General features: G+C 34.7%; 1 protein-coding gene across 1 annotated transcript in view; it reads right to left on the reverse strand.

The window, feature by feature from the left end:
* MAGI2 (membrane associated guanylate kinase, WW and PDZ domain containing 2) overlaps positions 1 to 24102 on the reverse strand; it is a 1281842-nt gene that overhangs the window by 983623 nt on the left and 274117 nt on the right. The window lies entirely within an intron of this gene.

Genomic DNA, 24102 nt, shown 5'->3' on the forward strand with positions numbered 1-24102 from the left:
TTTTTTTTAAAAAGGGAAAAGAAAACCTTCTTTCAGAGTCATTTCAATCAATGCTCACAACAAATACATACTAATTGGTAAAAGGTTTTATTTAGCCACATGGATTTCATAATTATGTCGCAGTTAAGAGGACAGAAGACAAACAAAAATGTGGAGATTCATTTCATACTCAAACTCTCACTTTCAATCCACTGGCTATTACAGTCTTAATTTTATATTGCATCAAATCCAGTGAAAAAGCCACCTCAAATCACATCAATCTTTCAGTTGCATCTTAGAGAAATAATGGCTCTGAACCAAGTACCCAGGTACTAACTAGTTTAGTTTTAATTCAGAGCAGATGGACTAAGGTTCTCAAGGTCAAATTTACAGGATCTTCTTGGAGAATACCTCATGGTCTCTGTATCATAGCAGATGGTGAAAATATTTTAGGGCTATTTTGAAATGTTAGTGAAACTACATTTCTATCAATTGTCTTATATGGCTTCCATAAACATGATTTTCCTTTCAAATCAAGAGTTACAATTGATGGAGCATAGCAGGGCTCTTCTGAGATATCATTATCAACAATGACATACTGAGAATTTATATTCCAAATTCAGAGATGAATTACAGAAGAGGAAGCAGTGGATCTCCTGAGATAAATAGACAGATACTGATAAATGATGTTATAATGCATATCCTGTTTTCCTACATAAGAGGAAACGATTTCTATCTTCTGTTATGATAGATTTTTAAACTGATGTTTCTTTTTGGAAGATAAACACAATATAATTCTTCTTTTTGACCTCTTGAGCAACTAACAACACTTGACACACTATAGATGTCCAATAAGTTGTAATTTTTTTTTTCTTATTGGGGATATAACTTTTATTTTTATTTTCTTTTTTTTAAAGGGTTTTATTTTTTTCTGATTTTATTTATTTATTTATTTGAGAGAGAGAGAGTAAGAGAGAGAGACTATGAGAGGGGAGAGGTTCAGAGGGAGAAGCAGACTCCCTGCTGAGCTGGGAGCCTGATGCAAGACTTGACCCTGGGACTTCAGGATCATGACTTGAGCCAAAGGCAGTCGCTTAACCAACTGAGCCACCCAGGTGCCCCTATTTTTATTTTCAAGATAAAATATTGTGAAGGGCATTATGCTATTTGGGGCAATGTCAGACAGCTACTCCTTCCACTCTGATTTTTTTCTTGGAAAATTATTTCCGTCACCTAGAATCTTATTGGGAAGGTAATTCCCAGCTATTTTATCCCACTCCCAAATCAGAAAGTGGAAAAGTCTCAGATTCCTTACTTTTCTTAAACTGGCAGGGCCTGGAAATGGCATCAATTAAGCTAAAAGTATCCTTGATCCTGGGGCTTTGGATCTTGAGTGATACAAGAATGAAATGAAGTAGAGAATTCATTTGTTTCAGCAGCAAAGGCAGGAGTGGTGATGCTGCCCTAATTAAGACTGTTCCTGCTACTCTGGTTCCTATTTCCCAGGCCCCTTCTAATTCTTGGTTTCAGACCAATCCCAAACCAGCTCTCATTATTCTAATAAATTCTCTTTTGCTTAACTAGAGTTGGCTTCTAATATCTGCAATAATAAATTTAAAAAATACAGACAAAATTAGATCATAGAAATATCTATAACATACTATTTTATAGCCTTCTTTTCCATTACTTTATCTTGAACATTTTTCATAATCAATACAAATATTACAAACATCAACTTTAATGGTCACCTGGCTTATCTGCATGGATATACTATAGTTTATTAGAATCTATTTAATCAGTGCTGGAGATTTAGGTGTTTCTTTTTTCTTTTTTACCGTTATAAATAAGCTACTGATTAGCATCTTATTTATACATTACTGTATACAGTTTTGATACTTTTACCTTGTAACAAATGTCTAAAAGTGGAATTATTGGGACAAAAGGTAAACACAATTTTGAAAGCTTAGAATTATGCCCTGCAAGGAGGGTTGTACCTATTTATCATTCTATTAGCAGTGTAGGGAGGTGCCCATTCTAAGATCTTATCCATTAGTTTTATCATAAGATAGGAGACTATAAGGCCATTCAACTTCACTTGCCCAAATACACAATATAGAAAGGAATCAGTCTTTGGTTTGAGGAGCCCCATGTAATAAAGGGGAAGAGTTACAACAGAACTCAATGCATACCTCATACTATTTAAGAGTTCTCCACGGAGTTCTTAGTACAACTGAATACAACCCATTTCCATATATGTTTTCTTGTGGATGGATGTTGTGAAAGGTCTCATAGTGGGCTGGAAGGAAAAGGAAGAGAGAACCAAAGAAAACCCAGCCAGCCTTCACTATAGCTGTTTCTCCCAGCTAACTGACTCATATTCTGAAAGCTAAGGAATGAAAGGTTTCATATCTACCAGAAGTATATTTACACAAAAGACACCGCTAAAATCCATTATAAAGTTGGCATGCCTAGGGAGAGTCTGAGAAACGCAAAGTCTAGTCTTGGCCCACAAAGTGTTCTCTACATTGTTCTGTAAAAATCACATGGCATCTTCCTGAGTCAACTGGCCTTTATTTTAACTCGTGAAATGGTGGATGCTACTGACAGAATAAAAGAGGCCATCTCAGTAGATCTGATCTGTACTTGTGTATTTTGGAAAGTAGAGGCTGATGGAATCCATTTTCATAATTTAGCTGCTGTGTGCTAAGGAAATACACCCAAAACCACAATATTTTGAATTTTGGTATTTATCAAGAAAAGAAGGCTATTTGGTATTTATCAAGAACTAAGTATATAAGCCCATGCGTATGTGAGTGTGTGCACATGAGTGTGAATGTTTGTGTGTGTGATTGTGTGCATGTGTGTGATCTGAATAAATCCAAGAGCCCCAAGTGGCCCAAGTTCAGTGAGGTGTTAAATTCAAAGAATCACAGTTCATGCAAGGAAAAAGTAATGAAAATACTCCAATTCTTTACTCAATTTCTCACAGATAAATGCATTTTAATGCATAGCAAGTATCTTGAGAATTCTTTTCTCCCTATCCTTGATTTTCTTACCATTGCAGCTATAGCCTGAATCATTTCTCCCACTCTCAATTCCCATTTGTCCCAAATTCAGCCCCCCTTTTTCCCCTCTCTCCCCCTTCTTCATCTCTCAGCTGCTTCAATCACTTGGCATCTCTATTTTTTTTATTTTTATTTTTAAAGATTATATTTACTTATTCGACAGAGATAGAAACAGTCAGCGAGAGAGGGAACACAAGCAGGAGGAGTGGGAGAGGAAGAAGCAGGCTCATAGCGGAGAAGCCTGATGTGGGGCTCGATCCCATAACGCCGGGACCACGTCCTGAGCCGAAGGCAGACGCTTAACCGCTGTGCCACCCAGGCGCCCCCCAATCACTTGGCATCTCTAACTTAAGTCCTCCCTATTTCCGAAATACTATCGGATCATATATAACAAAGATACATCGAAGTGCCAACATGGTAAGCAGCTAGATGCTGGGGGAAGTAGTAGAATACTGTGATAATTAAAGTATTAATTGGTTTAATTCTAAATATATATTAATAATATTGTCCCTGACATATTCATATATAATTTTTGGCAAAACGGCCTCATGAAGTAACAGATAAGATGTTCTATGTCAATTTTAAAGGTTCCTGGTCTAATTACTATACATATATTGTCCAAGGGAAGAAGAACTTATGAACAAGGGCTTTAAAAAACAGCAAATGTTTTAGTTTACTTTTCCAAAGAAGACAAAAGAAAATGGTGCTTTAATGCTTTACTGATGGCTGTAGTAGTGTCTTAAGTGGCAATAGGCATTTCTGTTTTTTTTTTTTAATTAAAAGGGAAACTTATCCTGAAAAGTAACAAATATTTGAAGCACTCACACATCTAGACATGAAACTAGAAAATCTGATTATCATAGAATTGTCATAGAGGCAAATGATCTGAAACAGATTTAAAACTTATTCTAGTGGCACAGTGAAAATATGAGACATGGAAGTGCTTCTTGATTATGAATTTGCTTTATTTCTATCTAAGGCCATGATCTGTATTGTAGAAGAACGCACAAATGGGTATTTTCTAAGAGAAAAACAATGGGCAATCCTCTAGGTTAAAAAAAAATTCACAATATATTTCGGCACCTAAAACTTTCACTCCTCCTTTAAAAAATAGTAAGGAACTTGTATAATTGAGTGTTGAAAGGAGAAGAGGGCAGGAGATTGTCAGCACTAATAATTTTTCAACAGAGTTCTTCTTTTTGCAATTTAATGTTCCTGGTAGATTGAGCTTTTATTTCTCTCATAATTACTTAACCTATTTGACCACTCCAAACGGGCACAGTGACTCGTCCTTAATGTTCATTTTTATTATATGAAACATCTGTTTAGATGCATAGGCCGAATTAATAGTTTTATGTATTCTAAATTTATACTAATATCATAAAATAGGTTCAGTATTAATGAAATTTATTTTCAACAATCCAAAATATACAATCAATCACAAAACGTTTCTCAAGGGAGCAATAAGGCTAAGCGTAGTTAAAGTATTTGGGGCAGTTCACTGTGTCTTTGAACAAGGGTCAATAAATTATGTATATTCTGCACATCCAATTGCTGGCCTCGGTAGCTGCCTAACAACCAGGTAAAATAAATAATTGCTTAATCCTACTCAGATCGGTAATAATATCTACTAGAAACAACTAAATTATTGGTGATACAGAATAATGGTTTTCAAAGTTTTTTTGAAGGTTTTCTTTTTGTTTCTAACTCAATTCAGCATATGATCAAATATGTAATAGAATGTCTCCTATGTGCAATATGCCTCAGCACATAAAAAAGATAAATAAGACTGGACCAGCCTTTAAGGAACTTACATTCTATGGGCAAGGAGAGTCAGGGATTGACAAATAAAGTGCAAACACAACTATTACAAGAACAAAACACTATGGAGTCTTCTCTTACAACTACTCTTGAGTCACTCAGTGTCTAACCCATCAATAGGCCTTTTGATTTTCCCCCAAGTATCTCTCAAATCTGTCGACTTCTTTGTCTTACCACCCCAGTCCAAGGTGTGTAATCTCCTATTTGGTCTCTGTAGTAATCTCCCAGTGAATTTTTCCACCTTCCCTCACTGTCCACCACAATCCATTGTCCATAGCAGCCAAAGAAATTTTTCAAAATCATTTCTGATCCTGGCCTTCCCCTTGTTCCCAAGACATGGAACTTCTATATGTCTTCCCTTTGTTCTTAGGATAGTAAGCTAAATCCTTAACCCAGCCTCACAAGTGGGGCTCCTGCCTACCCTCTAAACTTGCCTTGCATGCTCCTTTTCAATAGTGTACACATGGGCCTTTTCACTATCAATCTTCTTCTAGTCTTAGGATGGGCTAACAACCCTGGACACTCTTTTTTTATTTGTTTGTTTACTCCTGGACACTCCTTTTTTTTTTTTTTTAAGATTTATTTATTTATTTTGTTGGGGAGGAGCAGAAGGCCAGGGAGATCCCAAGCAGACTCAATGTTGAGCCATGATCCTTGTGATCATGACCCGAGCCAAAATCAAGAGTTGGCCGCTTAGCTGACTAAGCCACCTAGGTGCCCCTACCCCTGGCCACTCTTACCCCTACTCTATCCCCATCACATCTAACTAATTTCTATTTATCTTGCTAATCTCAGCTCAAAGGGCATTTCCTAGAAGAAGAATCCAAGACGTGCAAGACCATCAGGCTCTTTTGTTATCAGTTCTCCTAAGTGATTTCATTTGCTCACTTTGCAGTTTTTATTTATACTTTCAAATACTTACTCAATTATTACCAGTCTTTCCTACCAAACTGTAAGAACCATATCTGTTTTTGCTTATCATTATATCATCATTAGCATATGCATTGTCATAGTAGTTGCTTAGTTAATACTTGTTGAATAATTGGAAAAAAGCTTAGGAAGGGAAATATCTGTTGTAAATATGGTGGTCATTTATAAAAGAAAAATTATCAAGAGCTTATTTTAATTAAAAGTTATATTGTATATAAACTGTTAAAAAATAAGCACACTCATAATGCAATAAACAAGTATGTTCAAAATAAAGTCTTTTAGGGTGCTGTTTCCTTCTGGACACTTTTGCCTCCAGTGCCAAGAAGGGAAAATTATTCTGACGTAGCTCATATCAGAGCTTTTCTGCTACATGGAGCTGTACTGGTTTATGAAAGGAAAAACAAAAGTTTCCAGATATTTTATAAAACCCACTTCAAAACACTGAAACCAAAATGAAATTTGATGCATCAAATGTAATAATATCCTAGCAATTGGTCCTAATTCTTTAAGGGTTTCAAATCAATGAATAACATCAGCCCCTGCTACTACATTGCATGGTATTCCAGATCTGTTGCTTTTCTTTTTAAAATCATCTTGTTAGTTTTAATTCAATGTATACATTATTTTTACTGGCAGTATTGAGGGTTTTTTTTTAAAGCCAGTATTATTATTGAGAGTATCCAACCTCAGACTATAAAACAACTTGATATAATGACAGCATAATGCTCATTAGGACTTTACCATAGCTGTGAAAGGCCCTTTCAGCTGAATTGGCTTCATTTATATCCACATCCTCTGGGTGATTAAGAACACTGAAATTCTTATTTTATTTATTTTTTTGTAACAGCTTTCTTGTGACATAGTTCACATATCTAAAATCCACTCTTTTAAAGTGTATAATTCAGTGGATTTTAGGATGCTAAAAAATTTGTGCAATCATCACCACTATCTAATCCCAGAATATTTTCATCACTTCAAAAAGAAACCTCAACCTCATTAGTAGTCAATCCTCATTCACCCCCCTGCCCTCAGCCATTCCCCTCTCCTCCACTGGCAACCATTAATCTTTCTGTCTTTATGGATTCACCCATTCTAGACATTTAATAAAAATGGAATCTTACAATATGTGGCCTTTGGCATCTGGTCACTTTCACTTAGCATAATGTTTTCAGGCTTCATTCATACTGTAGCATGGACCAGGACTTTATTCTTATTCATGACTGAATAAAATATAGCATGCTTTGTTTATCCATTCATCAGTTGATAGACAGTTGAATTCTTTCTATTTCTGGCTATTATAAAAAATGCTTCCATGAATATTCATATACAAGTTTTTATATGAACATAAATTTTCATTTTGGGGGGGTATATATTTAGGAGTAGAATTACAGGTCATAGGGTAATACTGTTTAACTTTTTAAAGAATTTCTTTTTTTTTTTTTTAAAGATTTTATTTATTTATTCGACAGAGATAGAGACCCAGCGAGAGAGGGAACACAAGCAGGGGGAGTGGGAGAGGAAGAAGCAGGCTCATTGCAGAAGAGCCTGATGTGGGGCTCGATCCCATAACGCCGGGATCACACCCTGAGCCGAAGGCAGACACTTAACTGCTGTGCCACCCAGGCGCCCCAACTTTTTAAAGAATTTCTAAATGTCTTCCAAAGTGGCTGTACCATCTTACAATTCCACCCAAAATGTATGAGTTTCAATTTTTCCACAAGTTGCCAACACTTGTTATTGTACATCTTTTTTGACAATCATCATCTTATGGGGGGTGCCTGGGTGGCTCAGTCTGTTTAGTGTCTGACTTCAGCTCAGGTCATGATCTCAGGGTCCTGGGATTAAGCCCCATGTGGGGATCCCTGCTAGCAGGGAATCTGCTTGGCCTTCTGCCCCTCCCCTTGCTTGTGTGTGAGCTCTCTCTCAAATAAGTACATAAAATCTTTGGGTAAGTCATCATCTTAGCGAGTATCAAGTATTATCTCACTGTGGTTTTGATTTGCATTTTCCTAATGACTAATGATATTGAGCAACTTTTCATGTGCTTATTGGTCATGAGTTTATCTTAGGAGAAATGTCTAAGCAATTTTTGCCCATTTGTAAATTGGGTTGTATTTTTTTTATTGTTGAATTTCAAGAGTTCTTTAATATTCTAGATATAAGTCCCTTATCAGATATTTGATTTAAAATATTTTTCTCTTATCGTGTGCATTATATTTTCACTTTCTTTTTAAAAAAAATTATTTATTTTTTTTAGTAATATCTACACCCAGCATGGGTCTCAAACCACAACCCCAAGATCAAGAGTCACATGCTTTTCTGACTGAGCCAGCCAGGCACCCCTATTTTCACTTTCTTTTTTTTTTTTTTTTTTTTTAAGNTTTTATTTATTTATTCTACAGAGATAGAGACAGCCAGGGAGAGAGGGAACACAAGCGGGGGAGTGGGAGAGGAAGAAGCAGGCTCATAGCAGAGGAGCCTGATGTGGGGCTCGATCCCATAACGCCGGGATCACGCCCTGAGCCGAAGGCAGACGCTTAACCGCTGTGCCACCCAGGCGCCCCTATTTTCACTTTCTTGATAATGTTCTTTAATGGCTTCAGAAAGGGATCCAACTGCATTCTTTTGCATTTGGATAAGCACTTGTCCCAGCACCATTTGTTGAAAAGTTTATTTCCCCTATTGAATTGTCTTGGCACCCTTGTAAAAAATGAACTGACCACAAATGTATGGGTCATTTCTGGACTCCAAGTTATTTTCTATTGGTCTTTATGTCCATCCATATGCCATCAGCATACCACTTTAATTAGTATACCTTTGTCATAAGTTTTGAGGTCAGGAAGTGTGAGCTCTGCTAGTTTGTTCTAAGATTGTTTAGGTTATTAGGGGTCCCTTGAGATTACATATGCATTTTAGGATCAGCTTTTCCATTTCTGCATAAAAGACTATTGAGATACTGATAGGGATTGTATTGAATCTGCAGATTATTTGAGGAGGGTATTGCCTACCTGTCAATATTAAGTCTTCTAATCCATGCGCATAGGATGTTTTTGCATTTATTGTGTCTTCTTTAATTTTTTTCAGTGTTATTTTTTTCATTGTATGAATCTTGAAGTACCCCTTGGTTAAATTTATTCTTAAGTATTTTATTCTTTTTGATGCTATTATAAGTGGAATTGTTTTCTTAATTTTGGGATTGTTCATTGCTTGTATACAGAAATTAAATTTTTTGTATATTGGTTTATACCAACAACCTTGCTGAACTTATTTATTACTTCTAATAGTTTTTTAATGTGTGTGGATTCCTTAGGATTTTCAATATACCAGTTCATGTCATCTGCAAATAGAAGGAGCTTTACTTCTTCTTTTCCACCTAGATGCCTTTTATTTCTTTTTTGCCTAATTTCAGGCTAGAATCTCAGTACAATGCATAATAGAAATGGTGCAAGCATACATACTTGTCCTATTCTTTTATTTATTTATTTATTTATTTATTTATTAACTTGTCCTATTCTTAATTTAAGAGGAAATCATAATCTTTCACCAGTAAGTGTGATGTTATCTGTGAGTTATTCAGAGGTGACCTTTTTAAAGTAGAAGTTCCCTTCTATCTTTGTTTGCTCAGTGTTAAAACATTAAAATGTGTTGGATTTTGTGCAGTGTGGCATCTATTGTTTTTGTTCTTTACTAATGTAAAGCATTGCATTGTTTTGCTTGATTTCTCTGGGTTAAATCAAACTTGAATTCTTGGGATAAATTTCCCTTCATAATGGTATGCAGTATATTTTAAATGTTGTAGTATTTGTTGAGATTTCTTGTGTCTATATTCATAAGGAAAACTGGTTTACAATTTTCTTTAATTGCGACGCCTTTAGTTATTTATTATTATTTTTTTTATAGGGTTAACAGATTCACAGAATGACTTGGGAAGTCTTCCCTCTTCTCTCTTTTGGAAGAGTTTGTGAAAGATGATGTTAAGCCCTTAAGTGTTTGTTAGATTTTTCCAGTCAAAACACCTGGGCCTGGAATTTTCTTTGTGGGAAGTTTGTTTGTTTTAAAGATTTATTTATTTAAGAGACAGTGTGTGCGTGTGTGTGTGTGTGTGTGTGTGTGTGTGTGTGAGTGCACATGAGTGGGGAGGAGGGAACGGAGAGAGGGAAAGGGAGAGGGAAGGAATCTCAAGGAGACTCCACGCCTAGTGTGGAGCCCCACATGGGGTTTGATCTCCTGACTCTGAGATCATGACCTGAGCCGAAATCAAGTATCCGTTGCTTAATTGACTGAGCCATCCAGGCATCCCTGTTTGTTTCTGTTTGGTTGTTTTTTAGTAATTCAATTTCTTTATTTGTTAGATGTCTGTTCAGATTCTCTACTTCTTCTTACATTGGTTTGGGAAGTTCTGTTTTTCTAAAAGTATGTCCATTTTATCTAGGTTATCTAATATGTTGGCACACAATTATTCTTTCCTTTATAATCCTTTTTTTTAAAGATTTTATTTATTTATTTGACAGAGATAGAGACAGCCAGCGAGAGAGGGAACACAAGCAGGGGGCGTGGGAGAGGAAGAAGCAGGCTCATAGCGGAGGAGCCTGATGTGGGGCTCGATCCCATAAAGCCGGGACCACGCCCTGAGCCGAAGGCAGACACTTAACCACTGTGCCACCCAGGCGCCCCCTTTACAATCCTATTTATTTTTGTAAGGTTGTTAGTGATGTCCCATATTTAATTCTTGATTTTAGTAATTTGAGTCTTTTTCTTGTTTGCTTAGACTAGCTAAAGATTTTTTCAATTTTCTTGATCTTTTCAAAGAACTGAATTTTGGTTCTTGATTTTGTCTCCTTTTCCTAGTCTCTACTGCACTTATTTTCATTCTAATCCTCATCATTTCATTCCTTCTGATTGCTTTGTTTCATTTGCTCTTCTTTTTCTAATTTCATAAAATGAACGTTAGGTTATTGATTTGAAGGCTAAAAGTTCCCTCTAATCACTGCTTTAGTTGAATATCATAAATTTTGGTATATTGTGTTTTTTGTTTTCATTCTTCTTAGAAGCATTTTCTAATTTTCTTCTCATTAATTTTTTGACTCATTAATTATTTAAGAATTTAAAAAAATATTCTACCACATGGATGTGAATTTCCCAAATTCCCCTTTGACAATCATTTCTAATTTTATTTCATTCCATTCTTTTCCATTTTATGAGGCCAGTATTACTCTGACACCAAAACCAGATAAAGACACCACAAAAAACAGAAAACTTCAGGTCAATATCTCTAATGAGCATACATGCATAAAATCCTCAACAAAATACTAACAAACTGAATCCAAAAATACATTTTAAAAAATCATTCATCATGATTAAGTAGGATTTATCCCTGGGATGCCAGTATGGTTCAATATTCGCAAATCAAATAAGGTGTTACATGACATCAAAAGGAGAAAGGATAAAAACCATATGATCATTTCAATAGATGAAAAAAGCATTTGACAAAGAACGATATCTGTTCATGATAAAACACTCAACAAAATAGGGAACACACCTCAACACAATAAAGGCTATATATCAAAATCCCACAGCAAACATCATCCCCAATGGGGAAAAACTGAGAACCTTTCCCCTAAGGTCAGGAACAAGATAAGGATGTCCACTCTCACCACTTCTATTCAACATAGTACTGTTAGTCTTAGACAGCAATGAGAAAACAAAAAGAAATAAAAGGCATCCAAATTGGTAAGGAAGATGTAAAATTTTTACTATTTGCAGATGACATGATATCTAGAAAACCCAAAAGACTTTATCCAAAAACTGCTAGAACCGATAAATGAATTCAGTAAAGTTTCAGGATATTAAATCAATGTATAGAAACCTGTTATGTTTATATACACTAATAATGAAGTAGAAAAAGAGAAATTAAGAAAACAGTCCCATTTAGAATTGCACCAAAAAATAATAAAATACCTAGGAATAAACTTAAACAAAGAGGTGAAAGACCTATACCCTGAAAACTATAAAACACTGATGAAAGAAATCAAAGATGACACAAAGAAATGGAAAGACATTCTATGGTCATGGATCAGAAGTATAAACTTTGCTAAAATGTCTACACTACACAAAGCAATCTACACTTTTAATGCAGTCCTGTGAAAATACCAACAACATTTTTCACAGAACTAGAACAATCAATCCTAAAATTTGTATGGAACCACAGAAAACCCAGTATAGCCAAAGCAATCTTGACAAAGGAAAACAAAACTGACTTCCAGATTTCAAGTTATATTACAAAGTTGTAGTAATCAAAGTAGTATGGTACTGGCACAAAATAGACAGGTAGATAAATGGAACAGAATAGAAAACCCAGAAATAAACCCACAGTTATATGGTTAATTAATCTTTGACAAAGAAGGAAAGAACATAAAATGAGAAAAAGTTTCTTCAATGAATGGTGTTAGGAAAACTGGACAGTTACATGAAAAGAATGGAATTGGACCACTTTTTCACACTACACACAAAAATAAACTCAAAATGGATTAAAGACCCAAACATGAGACCTGAAACCATAAACGTCCTAGATCAGAGCACAGGCAGTAATTTCTCTGACATCAGCCATAGCAACATTTTTAAAATTTGCTTATGAAGAAGATTAATTCAAAGCAACCAAATATATTCTATCTTCTCCATAAACAGAAGAAAACAAAACAAAACAAAACAAAACCCTCACTCAACTCCAGGGAATCAGGGATTTCAGGATAGTTCTTCAAATAGAGAACAATTCAATAGAAATCCCTTTTTGAAAATTTCAACTAAATATGCAGATGTAAATAGTTGTATTCAAATAAAAAAATATTCATTTTAGAATCAAGTTCCTGGACATCTTTGGAGGTAAAATAGAATAAAGTTGTTCCCCTTTTACATAAGTAGATAGATATGACATACTTTGTGTGACTTCATCTATCAAAGGATAAGATCTTTTTAAAATTTCTTGAAGTTGTTCTTATGGTCACCATTTACAATTAACATAGATTCAATACTTTACATTCAAAGTTATGCAGTATAAACAGTCTCCTATAATGAATATAGAGTTATAAATGTAAGGTAATGGAGTATTTGATAAATGTTTAATCATGGCTTTTATAATGAATCAAATTGAATTTAAAGGATATTCATGCATGTTACAAGTGATTAAAATAAAGATTTTTACCTCCAATGATCAATTACATTTTTTTCCTTTAAAAAAACCATGTTCACTCATCTCATTTTTGGAATACAAATTCAGAGCTCAATTTTTTCATGTTTACTTTGATTCAGGTTTTTTCAATTATGATAAAGCCAAAATTGATTACTTAATAATATAGAAAATACATATAATTAACAATTTTCTGTTATGAAAAACATAACTCTTCTCTCCTTGTATATTATTTACCTTAATTGATTTCCTTTTATTTCAGCTGCATTTTGCTTGATTTTACAAAAACGCCTCTCCAAAATGTATCCTCCTGTAGTTTGAAAGTGGCAATAAGTGGTGACACTTCTTTTAGATCATTTAGGAAAAGATGGATCCTGAGGACTATCTTTCTGCTAGTTTACAATGTAATAATTCCTTGACTGATGACACATTCCACAGAACATTAGATGACTTGCTTACGACATTTTCTTAAGGCTTTTAAAAAGACATAAGCAGGGGCGCCTGGGTGGCACAGCGGTTAAGCGTCTGCCTTCGGCTCAGGGCGTGATCCCGGCATTATGGGATCGAGCCCCACTTCAGGCTCCTACGCTATGAGCCTGCTTCTTCCTCTCCCACTCCCCCTGCTTGTGTTCCCTCTCTCGCTGGCTGTCTCTATCTCTGTCGAATAAATAAATAAAAATCTTTAAAAAAATAAAGACATAAGCAAAAATAAATCTGAATTCATAATTCATGAGACATGCATATAAAAATGAACAAATTAAATTAAATATATGACACCTAAATTTACAATCAGTGGGCTACATAGTAAACTATAGCTGATAGATAACAATGCCTTCACTAAGTTTTCTAAGCCTTTTGTCACAAAAATAAAAGCTCTCTTCTCTCCCTGAGAAAGAATCAAACATACATAGTAAGTCATATCCATGGTATGTGGTGACCACTTCAAAATTTTATTGAAGGTGAATTCTGATACTGTATTAAATACTGGGTAAATTTCATCTCTCATACTAGCTATGGCCACTACCTTGATTTATCACGCACTGTTCTCACCATAGTGTACAGCTCAGCACCTAGTTTGTCTTTTTCACTGCTGTTCCACTTTGGTATTAAGACTCAAGAGCCCTTCCCCCCCCCTTTATGAAACTCTTAAATCTTCCTTTTCCATTATTTTTTAGCACTTTGAAGTTTAATAGGTTTTGCCTCTTATTATCTCCTTTTCCTAGACTCTCTTTCAGCATTTATTCACAGTAGACCACATTTGCTAATGCTTGCTTATCCTTGGTTCTCAGAGTGCTCAAGATCTTTCCATTTTGACTATACTATCTCTCAAGTTCCTCATCACTGAAGGTAATTCCTCTCAAAGCTTGTTCCTCTTCCACTGCACCAACAAAAAGGAGAAAACGGTCTTTCCTTAAAAGAAAACTTGTATCTCAGTAGTCTGTGAAATGTCACGCCGAATATTATAATTCTTTCAGAGAAATATTTCTGAACTAACCAAACTTTGCCTAAAAGAGAATGTTTGTATTAATAAGATTTCAACCATTATAGTTTATTATTTAGGAGGCCAAACTGAACAAAAGGGAACACTTACAGTGTTTAAAATACTGTACATAGATAGTAGAATATTATGTTTGAAATATTATTCTATCTTCTTTCTTTAAGAAAATGTACTTTAACAGAGTCCTATAAACTAGAGGTAGGCAAAATTTTTCTGTCAAAGGCTAAATAATAAATACTTCAGGTTTTGCTAGCCATATGATCTTTTTTACAACTGGAAAACTTAACAGTGAAGGACAATACATAAATGAATGGACAGGGCTGTGTTTCAATAAAACTTTATGAACACAAAAGTTCCAAAATCATCATTTTCACTTTGTAAAATACCATTCTTCTTTTGAAACTATAAAGCCATTTAAAAATACAAAAACCATTGTTAGCTCATGGGCTCTAGTAAAACAGCAGGCCAGATTTGATCCATGGGCCACAGTTTGCTGGCCCTGTTATAAACTATTGTATTGAATTTTATTTCTTTAGTAGCCTTTGATGTACACTATACAGAACACTACCTAGAGAAAAAGAAATGCATTCATGATCCATTATGAAGAAGAAATCTTTTACCAAATTTTTCAAAAGTCTCAGTTTTAAAATTAAGGTATATTGCATTCTCTGAGTAGTGAAAAAAAATCAGATTTTAGCTATTATGAAAATCACTCACAGTAAATTTCATTATGCTCTAAAATTTTTTAGTTCATCTAAGAATGATTGGGGTATGGATGCAACTGGGCTTTGTTTGACTTGCTAACTGGTGCGCTCTGTGAAGTTTCTGAACACATTCATTTTCAGAACATAAGACATAGATATACTACAACTGTCATCAGTTCTAAGGATAAAATTCTCGAATAAAATTATGATTTTGACATTGGAAAACATTTTCCTATGGGAAAAACAGGTATGACAGAGCAAGCAAATGTTGGAAAGTAATTACTATTTTTAACCTCCTCTCACGTAAATCAATAGCATCAAGTATAACAACAAACACCAATGTTATTTATATATAATAACTGAGTAATTGTGGATATAGAGCTATTAATTTCCGTATGAAGTTTATTATTTCTTGGGAACTTTCTAGGATTTTCCTAATCTCTAGTTGTAACCCAATGCTTGTAGATAGATTTTGTGCTGTTGCAGACAGAACACAAATTAGAAAATGTTTTTTGTTTACTCATATATACAAACGTTCAGGGAATTTCTGGCTAACTCAGGAATTGGTGATATCTGATTCCTAAAGCCCATGTTTCTCAAGCCTTATCTTTATAAGACTTCAGACTTCATTACATCAATGCCTGATTTTTTTTTAGCAATTCCTCTTCCTTTCCTTTTCTAAACTTACCATTTCATTTTCTCTTTCTAGATACAGGTGTGATCCATAATTTACTTATACCAAAACCAAAATTTTCAGTTACCTTGGAGCTACATAGAAGTAAATTTGTCTAAATTCTACTTAGAAATACAGAAAACTCATGATTGATATATTCTTTAGATCAGGCATTATATGGAATTTTTTAAATTGAATTTTTAAGCTGCTTCAACCGTAGGATTTTGTACATGAGGCAGCCAAGGGCCAGTTTCCTCAATGGCTTGTTCTGGAATTCAGACACCAAATACACAGAACTGTTATCAAGACCCCATGAAAAAAGAGAATGGCTCATGCCTGGAGGTGCTTAGCTCTGTGAAACAAAGTCACTAGGCTCAGAACAACTAGCATTAATATACTGAGGCACAATATGTCTGTTCAGGACATGGAAGAGGTCCAGAGTATGGAGGAGGGCTACAAACAGAAGTGTGTTAGTTATGCACTGTGGCCACTCCAACAACTCTCTCCTGTTCTCTGCCACACACTATGCCCTGGGAGGCTGACCTTTATAAATGGCATCACCTGGAACCCATGCCCTGCAGCTTCAAACAGATCAAGCCAATGGGAGGCACAAAAGATCAGAGTGAAGAGAGAAAGAGGATGATAAGGGTAGGTATTCACCAGACTCCTCCTAGCCAGGAAGCAGTTTTGGCAGGAAGTGTGTTCTGCCTACAGCCACAAATCCTATCCAGCATTCCTTCTACCATGACCATCCTCTCTCTGCCTCTTGCCATGGACCGTCAAGTCTCTTGCATAAGAGCTTTCTTTCTGTTGCTACTAGCTGATGCCTCACCACCATCCTGAGTTCAGAGCCATAACCCTGCCCACAACTTTAAAAGGGTGCCCACATTTAATTTTACTTAACCCTAGGAATAGATCATTCCTTTGTGTAAATGATCTGCTTCCTCCCAAGTTTTGACTGATACAAAGAACAAGTATTTAGATGTGTCAGTGTTAAACGTTTTTAGGTTGATACCCTCTTATTATCCAATAGTCATGTAATTCATGCTTTCTTTGAACAAAAAGATGAATTATTATTTAGATAATTCATCAAAATCTTTTTACCTCTGGGAACCTTAAATAAATAAAGCAACTCAACTTCATTCATCCATCAATTCAGTTCCTCTTTTCTCGAGTCCCAAGCTTATTTCACTGGCAATCAGAATTATTTTAGAGTTCCCTAACAGTCAGAGACACAAGATGGCCCAAAAGTATGGAAAATCCAATCCAACTCTCTAAAAGAGACTTATAATTAAGGGTAAAATATTTCTGTGAATTTTATGAAAAGATTATTGATTATTTTTCCAACAGGCCTCTCAAATAGCAAATTTTCTTTATCCTTGACAGTCAGTAACTGAAAGCCCTAAAACCACAAAGCAATCTAAAAGATATGAGAGGGAGTTGAAAATAATAATAAGCATTGTTGTAAGTATACTTTTATTTTATTATTATTATTAGCTAACCCTCACTGAGAACTACCATGTGTCAGATGATATTTTATATGGATAAGCTTAGTGAATCTTCACAGCCACCCTATGATGTAATTATTAGTCATCCCCATTATATAGATAAGGAAATTGAAGCATAGATATATCAAGTAACTTGCCCGAGTCACAATGTAGTATAAAAGGGAAGCTGGCATATCTATGTCTCAGTTGTTTCCTAGTGATAAATAGGAAATACTCACTGAAATTTGTATAATTTAAAATATATGTCAAAGTCAGCCTTGTTTCTTTTTACTGATACTGAAACCAACAGAGCTAATGCTACAGTGAGGGCTCTGTAACAGAACAATGAGTCAGGATGAGGATTTGTGCTGGAAGACCACACAAATTGACAGATTTATGACAATCAAGACAGAGACAGAAAGTAAGTAATAGAGGCCGGAAGAGGCAGCATGTAATCAGTATTGAAGAAGTCTGACAGTCCATAGAAGGAGCCCCATCCCATGGCCTGGGGAGGGGATACTCGGGTTCCAAGACAGGCTCCTACCCATGAGACAGAGATCCAGTCTCAAGGGAACTAGATCAAGGCCTGTAACAAAGCCATAGAGGATTATGGTTAAAGCTCTGCTTAAAGGGCTGTTATAAAGGCCATGGGAATTACTGCATATGGGAGCTAGTCGCACCAGTAGTCACTTAGTAAAAAATGCCCAATTATTATCTAGTTACAGGCATGAATGGAATACATACTGTGATATATTATGTTTTCTAGGCTCTTGGGCATCTATAATATGCAAAAATGTTATATGTACACTTTCAGGAAATCTCCCTAGAAAACAGCTAGTGTGCATCCTTTATCCTCTTATTTCCTTCCTTCCTTCCTCCCTCTTGCTGGCGAGAATGTTGGAATATGGCTGTAATACTTGGAGCTTAAGCAGCTCCCTTGGACCAAGAGTTAAAAGAACTATGCTGAAGATGTTGGAGCAGTACAAGGAACCAGTGTCCCTGACAACTTGGTGGTGAACGTACCAGCCCTAAATGGCTCCTCTTACATGAAAGAGAACCGTATTTAGGTTGTTGTTATTTTGCCTTTCCCATTATTCATAGTTTAAATTAATCCTAACTGGCACAATGCACAAAGAACCTAATACATTTACACTGCCCATAATTAGCCACATTAATGTTAGCTTTTATTATGTTTGCTGTTGTTAGGGCTGAGGTAAAAGAATTAATAGAAGTTCAGTTTTGGCAGTGGGTGTGTGGTTCAGAGCAGGATGAGAAAAAAACTTCAGAATATTGAGAAACTCATCAAGCTATTTAAATAGACTATAACTTGGGTCTATAATGTTAATTGCCGTTACTCCTTAAGTTTCTAAAATCAATCTTTTCATGTTGTTCCAAATGCTGTCAAGGTGGCTTCAGTCAGTAAGAGACTATCTGGATAGTATAGTTGGTATACACCATAATCAAGATTTCTCAAACATTTGTCTGAAAGCCAGAGCCTTATTTGTGTTTGAAACCATTTTTTAAATGGACATACGGACTTGGGATATGCCTAGGAGAGGAGAGAGGAAGGAAGAACTATTCTCCCTTTACAGTTTTATGCAATGTTGTGAAAAAAACAAGCAGTGTTTAAAGCTGCTGGCTTCCAAAGAATCATTTGTTTATATTCCCATTTCAGTAAAGAACTTAAGAGTGCATATAAAAAAAGTTTCTTTCCCTAAGTCTCCAGAAGGTATATCAGCATGCCAGATATGTCTGTGAAGGGAGAATAGTTAGACAAAAATAATATGAACATTAAATACATTTCAATGTTAGTTTTCCCTTTAGTTTTTTCAATCATTTAAAAGATAAAACTTGTGCCATTTTGTGGAAAGTGGTTTTAAAAATATATGTGTCAGACAGTATTTAAGTTTAATTTTAGGATGAGAGCAAAATAATATGCTTTTATATGTTATCCAAAAGAATAATAAAATTGAGTATAATATATAGTCTAGGGTAAAAAGAAAAAAAAAAACCAAGAAAATGGAAAAAAAAAAAAACCCTGCCAGAGGGCATTCTTAGAATCATCTATAAGTTTGTACATTTATCTTTAGAGACAATAATATCAAATTCCACTGAAGTTCAACATTTTCAATAATTTTAAAATCCCTTACCAAAAAGTAATAAGTGGAAGAAAATAATAAAGATCAGAGTAGAAAAAAAAGGAGCAGAGACTAAAGAGACAATAGAAAGGTTAATGCAACTAAGAGCTGATTCTTTGAAAAGGTAAAATTGATAAACCTTTAGCTAGATGCACTAAGAAAAAAAGAGAGAAGACCCAAAAAAATAAAATCAGAAATGAAAGAGAAGAAATTACAAGTGATACCAAAGAAATACAAAGGATCATTGAGTAAAGTGGCAGGGTATAAAATCAACATATAAAAATCTGCTGCATTTTTATACATTAACAGTTAATATCAGAAAGAGAAATTAATAAAACAAACTCATTTACAATGTCATAAAATAATAAAACAGTAATAAATTTTACCAACAAGGTGAAAGGGTTGTACACTGAAACTGTACAACATTGATGAAAGAAACTAAAACAAATAAATGGAAAGATATCCCATGCTTATGGATTGGAAGAATTAATAATATAAAATGTTCATATTACCCAGAGCAATATACAGATTCAGTGCAATCCTTATCAAAATTCTAATGGCACTTTTCATAGAAATGGAACAAACCATTCTAAAATTGTTATGGAACCACAAAATATCCTGAATAGCCAAAGCAAGCGATCTTGAAAAAGAAAAACAAAGCTGGAAGCAGCATGCTAACTGATTTCAAGCTATATTACAAAGCTACAGTAATCAATCAGTGTGGTATTTGGCATAAAAACTGACACATAGATCAATGGAAAAGAAGAGAGAACCCAGATATAAACCCAAGCATATAGGGTGAATTAATTTATGGCAAAAGAGGCAAGAATATACAATGGGGAAAGGATGGTCTCTTCAATAAATGGTGTTGGTAAATCTGGGCAGGCATATGAAAAAAATGAAACTGGACCCCTATCTTATGCTATATACAAAAATTAACTCAGAATGGATTAAAGATTTACATGTAAAACTATAAAATTCCTAGAAGAAAATACAGGGAGTAAGTTTCCTAACATTGGTCTTGGCAATGAGTTTTTGGATTTGAAACCAAAAGCAAAGGCAACAAAAGAAAAAAATAAAGAAATGGGACTATATCAAACAAAAAGCTTCTCCTCAGTAAAGAAAACTATCAGTAAAATCAAAGGGCAACCTATAGAATGCGAGAAAACCACATATCATATAAGGGGTTAATATCTATAATAAAAAAGGAATTCATACAACCCAAAAGCAAAACTGAAATTTAAAAAGATAAAACAAAACAAACAAATAAACTTAAATCTAAATAACCCAGTTAAAAAACAGGCAAAGGATCTAAATAGACATTTTTCCAAAGAAGACATACAAATGGCCAACAGGTATATAAAAAGATGCTCAACATCACTAATCATCAGGGAAATACAAATCAAAACCACATGAGAAAAACCACCTCAAATCTGTTAGGGTGACTATTATCAAAAAGACAAGAGATAAATACTGATAAGGATGTAGAGGAAAGGGGACGCTTATACATTGTTGATGAGATTTAAAACGAGAATAGTCACTATGGAAAACACAATTGGGGTTCGTCAAGAAATTAAAAACAGAATTACCATATGATATAGCAATCCCACTTCTGAGTATATATCTAAAGGAAATGAAACTATTATCTCCAAGAGATATATGTGCATTCCCATGTTCATTGCAGCGTTATTCACAGTAGCCAGGGTACAAAAACAACTGAAGTGTCTATAAATGGAAAAATGGATCAAGAAAATGTGGTGTGTATATACAATGGAATATTATTTGGCCTTAAAAAAAGAAGTCCTGTCATTTGCAACAACATGGATGAAACTTTCATTACGATAAGTGAAATAACTCGTTGAGTGAAATACCTCAAAGAAAGACAAATACTGCATGATATCACTTACACGTGCAATCTTTAAAAAAAAAATTAAACTCATAGACACAAATGAGAAAAGTGGTTGTCAGGGGCTCGGGGTGGAAGAAACAGGAAGAGGTTGGTAAAAGGTTACAAATTTTCATTTTTAAGATGAATAAAGTCTGATGATCAAATGTAAAATGTGGTGAGTATCATTGATAACACTCCATCGTATGATTAAAATTTGCTAAGAGACTAGAACTTCAATGTTCTCACCAAAGGGGAGGGAAGATAACTATGTGAGGTGAGAGATGGGTTCATTATAACTCAATGAGAGGAATCTTTTCACATCATATAACAAATCACCATGTTGTATACATTAAATATATTACAATTTATTTGTCAAGAATACCTCAATAAAGCTGAAAAAATGTGTAGCTTAACCAAAAAAGTACAAAACATGTAGTAAAAAATCTATAAAATATTAAAGCTCAGAACAACAGAGTTAAATTAAATAAAGGGAGAGATATATCAAAAACAATCTTTTAATTTGTATTTTCTACTGTTTTTGTTTCTCTTGTTGAAACCTGACTGATACAGAGAAAAATTTATTTTTTTAGATTTCAGAGAGTACATATCAGCCAAGAAAATTAAGCCAATTTAAAATACTAATTCACCTATCATTTAAAGATTAAAAAGCAATTTTTGGAGGCACTTGTACACCTAAGAACATTTTTTTTAAGCCTCTGTTTTTATCTTAGTGTGTTCCCTAGGACACACTGACCTTTACATATTGAACTCTTATTCCTACAGCACACCTCAACCAGGGTGTTCTCTCCACTGCACCCTGTGCTAGGCCCTGGGGTATACAAGTGAGTAAAGCATGGTGTTGATTGTACAAAAGCCACAGATTAGTGCAAGCAAACAGAAATTGTACACAATCACAGACTATGCAAGTAAACAGAAACTGTACACAGCCACAGATTAATGCAAGCAAACAAATTTAAACAGGTAAATTTTAATTCAGCATAGTGGTAGGAAATAAATTATTTTAAAAGGGTCATGGGAGAACACAGAAGCCACTGGGGGAGTCAGGGAAGCGTCACAGAGAACCCTCTCCTGTATCTTTGATGAGGTTGATAGCTGTCTCCAGAAACAGTACTAATCTTCAACCCAGCAGCCACACTGTCTGGTAGCCTACCAAAGCTCCTATGCGTCTTTGGTAAGCTCAGCTAAACATCTTAAGTTTTATCTTATACCATTAAATCCTGATGCTTGTCCTTTTAAATCCTTGGAGGATTTTCATTCATGGACAAACTTCTTTATGCAAATATTACTCTTTGGAAAATTCTCTTCATGCTTGTTGGAAAATAAACAATGTGTTTTGCTCTCCACTGATTTTTGCATGTCAAGCATCAAACATGGGTGGCAGATTTCTGATTTAACAAATAGTTCTTAACAAATAGCATCAGCTTTTGCTGCAGTTATGTGAGTTTCATATTCATCACACATCTCCAAAATACTTCACTGCTGAGTAAAACACTCTGAGGTATAGTACATGAAAAGCACTATATAATCCCCAGCAGAGTGCGGAATGAACAATCTCTTATTTAAAGATTAATGATTCTTTTAGCTGCACAAGTGACTTATGGAACTGTCTATTTTTTAAGTATGGAGCTATGAATGAGATGCTTATATTTAAGAGACAGAAAAGGTTAAGCTTCCAGTTTCCTGCTCAGTAGCTATTTACTTGTATTGTGTAGAGCCTGAAACATGAATTCTAATGACAACAAACTCACATCTGCTCAAATCTCTATTATCTGAATGTGGCTTATCCACTCAGCTAAGTATCTATAGATGCATAAAATTTAAACTAGTTTCTTCCTGCCATCCTACATGCTTCTCAGCTACCTCTGTCCTATCACCAGCTGCTGTATTTTAAATAATTTTAACGTTAGCATAAGCTAAAAGTTAATTATCACATAAGGAAAATTCATATATAAGTCATCAAATCCAACTGAATTGTTTTTTGAACTCTGTGACATCTGCCTCTGTCGTACTAGACTGTTGAGATGGAAACACATCTCTGAGTCCAGTTGTTCTTTTCAAAACAGTGCAACGTTCACCTGTTGGTTCAACATTAAACACTTATATTAAGCAGACTTTAAGAATCACTGGTGTCTCAAACACACTTATCAGTTCACATTTAACTCAAAATAAGTCTTGTATATAACTCACACAAAAAATTTACAAAGAGAAAACCCCCCTGCACGCCCCAGAAATTTAGTATTATGATTAAAAACAATTCCTGAATGTGCCAGGTAAAAACAACCACCATAAAAAACACGGTGAGTAACTTAATCATAAAAATTATTTAGATTCTAATTTAAAACCATTTTTGATCAAAAGTTAGAATTATAAACAGAAACAAACTACTCACAGATGCAGCAAACCAGGATGAATTTCAAACGTGTAACGTTAAGTGAAAGAAACTAGACTTGAAAAGTTTCACACTATATGATTATATTTATATGACATTCTGGAAAGGGAAGAACTATAAAGATAAAGAACATATCACTGGTGATCAGGAGTTAGGGCTGGGGCAAAAATGAATTGCAAAGTAAAAACATGAGATGTTTTTTGGGGGGGAGAGCGATGTAACGGTTCTGCATCATGAATGTGATGGTGGTTACAGTACTCTATGCATTTGTAATATTTATATAACTTCACACCAAACAGAGTACATTTTATGTAAATTTAAAAATA

Source organism: Ailuropoda melanoleuca, chromosome 1, assembly GCF_002007445.2.
Source record: "Ailuropoda melanoleuca isolate Jingjing chromosome 1, ASM200744v2, whole genome shotgun sequence".
Classification (NCBI taxonomy): Eukaryota; Metazoa; Chordata; class Mammalia; order Carnivora; family Ursidae; genus Ailuropoda; species Ailuropoda melanoleuca.